At 47.6% G+C, this 3145-nt stretch overlaps 1 non-coding gene across 1 annotated transcript; it reads left to right on the top strand.

The window, feature by feature from the left end:
• The first annotated feature begins 1387 nt into the window (after positions 1-1387).
• LOC111724051 lies at positions 1388-1489 on the top strand. Its single transcript, XR_002772425.1, has one exon. It is a non-coding gene; the product is annotated as a small nucleolar RNA U13 (small nucleolar RNA).
• The last annotated feature ends 1656 nt before the right edge of the window (positions 1490-3145 follow it).

Genomic DNA, 3145 nt, shown 5'->3' with positions numbered 1-3145 from the left:
CCCGCCACAACGCCCGGCTATTTTTTGGTTGCAGCCGTCATTGTTGTTTGGCGGGTCCGGGCTGGGGATTCGAACCTGGCGCCTTAGCCGGTTGAGCTATAGGCACCGAGCCAATTCTATTTTTTTTTAAGACATGGGGTTTCCCTATGTTGCTCAGGCTGATCTTAAACTTCTGGCCTTAAGCAATCCTCCCTCCTCAGCTTCCCAAGTAACTGGGAACACAAACTCATACCTCTATACCTAGGTAAGTAATTCTAATTTAATGTGTCACCATGTAAGTTCCAAAAGAGCTAGATATATTCTCACAGAATAGATTTATAATGGCTGTTAAAGAGAAATTAAGAATATTCAGGATCTGGCCCTAACTCTTCTCAGTCAAAATAATTTTTTCCACATTTTTCTGCAAGACCATCGACAGATTAGTAAAATAGTTTGATATTACAGTATTTAGACTCTTCAAAAAAGGCAGAATCCCAGCTCCTTGGTTTGATTATAGGCTGATGAAGATACAGAACTACACTCATGGAAAAGTTCAAAGAAGTTAGATGCCCTAAACCAAGTACTAATAGGGTATTGGGCTTAGGGTGGTTCTCAATGGACCCAATCTTGGAAAATTTATGTACTTAAGATATAGAGAAAACTAGGGCTAAATGAGCTGGAGGGGTGTTCAAATATGCTTTCAGGGCAAAGCTGGGTTTTCAAATCAAGACCTTCCCATCCAAGATCACAGTGCAGATTGGCCATGTGGAATCACTGCTGCAAGGACACAGGTCCCCACTCCCTCCTCTGTAAAGACCTAGGAGACATAACAGCAATAACATAGTAGCTTCTGCTCTATCCCCCATGCTCCTTTGGCTCTGTCTCCTTGGCCCCTGGTAACCTAACATTTATTAAGCACATATTATTGACCGGGCATTGTGCCAAGCACTTTCACATACTTTATCTTGTCTATTCTCACAATCTTGGTTATAGGCATTGTTAACTTCATTTTACCAGTGAAACCAGGGAAACAGGGCCCACGGAATTTAGCCCCCAAGGTCACAATAACCAGCAGAGTCTCCCAATTCCTTGTGCGGGGGGGCTTTCTTAGTCACATTGTTTCTGCAGGCCTCCCTTTAAGAAGCTCTTGATTACAGAGGCAAATCCATTGGTCCCCCTGAGGGGGTGGGACATGGGAGGCAGGGGTGAGCAAGTAGGTTGAAGGGGCAAAGCAATGGAGGTCTGTGTTTGATGTCACAGATCCAAATGGAGCTGGGCATGGTGGTGCATGCCCATAGTCTAGCCACTTGGGAATCTGAGGCAGGAGGTCACTTGACACCAAGAGTTCAAGACCAGCATGAGTAACATAGAGAGACCCTGGCTCTAAACTAAAAACATGCAAAGGATGATCCTTTTGCAGTTCATAAGCATGATGATTGGGTTTTCACACGGATATGAGATGTGCTTCCCTCAAACCTTGTTATGACATGGGCACATTACCCATCTGACATGAAAAGAAATAAATAAAAGTGGGTTTTGCATTCTCCTCCAGCTTGTACATGTGTTTATTGTTTTAATATTTTAAAAAATGTCCTTTCCTCTCTAATCATTGAGTAAAATTGGCTGTCCAGGAAGTTCTGCTGTGTTTATTCTGTGGCTTCTTGTAATAATGGCTAATAATAGCTACCATTTATTGAGCTGTAACTGCATGCCAGGTACTACACTAAGTGCTTTACATAGATTATCTGGAACCTGCTGGGGTGTAGGTAAGAGTCCTTGATTTCAGATGCTGACCTCTTTCTCACTAGACAAGGATCATGCCATGTTTTTGTAACCTCGGTGCCCAGTACAGTGCCTAGCATAGCACTGGAGCTGTATCAAATGTCACATTGGTGAGTGTCAAAGGACCGATATTTCTGTACCTCCATTTGGTCAGTTTCCTACCCCTTTCCCCCCCTGTACACCAATGAGTTGGAGAAGACACCGTTTGCCCCTCTCCTGCCTGTGTTATCTCTGAACCCTTTCAATTGCCCCCAGTTTGAGCTGCATCTGAGCTGTTTTAACGATAGAGGCTCAGGAAATTCCTCCCCACCTCATGGAGCCTTTCAGCGACTTCACCCAGATCCAAGATGCTCCAGACAAGGTTTGAGACTTGACTTCCTCCCAGACCCTGAGTACCCAGGGACAGTCTTTGTACCCCAGGCTGGCTAGTGGGATAAGTGTGGACGGAAGCAGCTGTTTTTATTTTCACAATTGTTGAGATCTGTGGTGGAAGAAAAACTTCCATTCCCTAATGAATAAACCTCTTCTTGTGGTTCCAACACCCAGCCCTTCATGGGGAATAGAGCTGCTTCTCTAGGGAGAATCTCACTTATTTTCAAAGGTGCCTACCAGAAACTGACCTGGTCCATCACTCTGCTTGCTAAGGGTGTGTGTGTGTGTGTGTGTGTGTGTGTGTGTGTGAAAGAGACCACAGAGCCAGCAGCAAAGTGAACTGATTTCCAGGAAGCAGGCCCTGTCCTGCCCCTATCTTAACCAGCCACTGGGGCACCTCTCCAGATCCACAAAGTGTGCTGGGCCCCACACTGCCCCTTGGAGAGCCCCAGACTGCTTGGCCTCTCCATGCCTCCCTGTGTGAGCAAATCCAGTCTGGCGCAGAGAGCTCCTTCCACCCTGGAGCCAGTGTTCCCTGGGCTTTAGAGACAGGAGGTGGGATGTGAGAGGCCTGGAGAGACCTCCTACAGCCACATGTAGGAGGGGGTGGCTCCTCTGCCTGAGGCTCCAGCTACAGGTCAGTTGGGATCAGGACCAGACTGGCACCCAGCCCTTGGCCATTCTTACTCCTGCTCTGAGGATGGTTGCAATCCCCTGAGCAAAACTGGGAGCAAGAGTGGAAAGGCAGTGCAGTGAATGAAAGTCCAGGACCATCAGGCTTGTACTGATTCCCTCCTTCCTGAAGGTGTGCAGGAGGGCACAGGAGAGTCTGCTGGGCCAGCTTGGAGAGCAATAGGATTGCTCCCGTTCGACCATATGCCACCTTGTTCACTGCCAATTCTCCCGGCCCTAGGCCAGGCCCTCTCCTCAGCACTGATCCATGGGTGCTTCCTGGATGTGGCCAGCCACAGGCACAAAGTAGACACATTGGCTCGGCGCCTATAGCTCAACC

The sequence above is a fragment of the Otolemur garnettii genome, unplaced genomic scaffold, assembly GCF_000181295.1.
Source record: "Otolemur garnettii isolate 467f Iridium unplaced genomic scaffold, OtoGar3 scaffold00018, whole genome shotgun sequence".
Classification (NCBI taxonomy): Eukaryota; Metazoa; Chordata; class Mammalia; order Primates; family Galagidae; genus Otolemur; species Otolemur garnettii.
The sequence above is the reverse complement of the archived record's forward strand: the minus strand, read 5'-3'. Positions and strand labels throughout refer to the sequence as shown.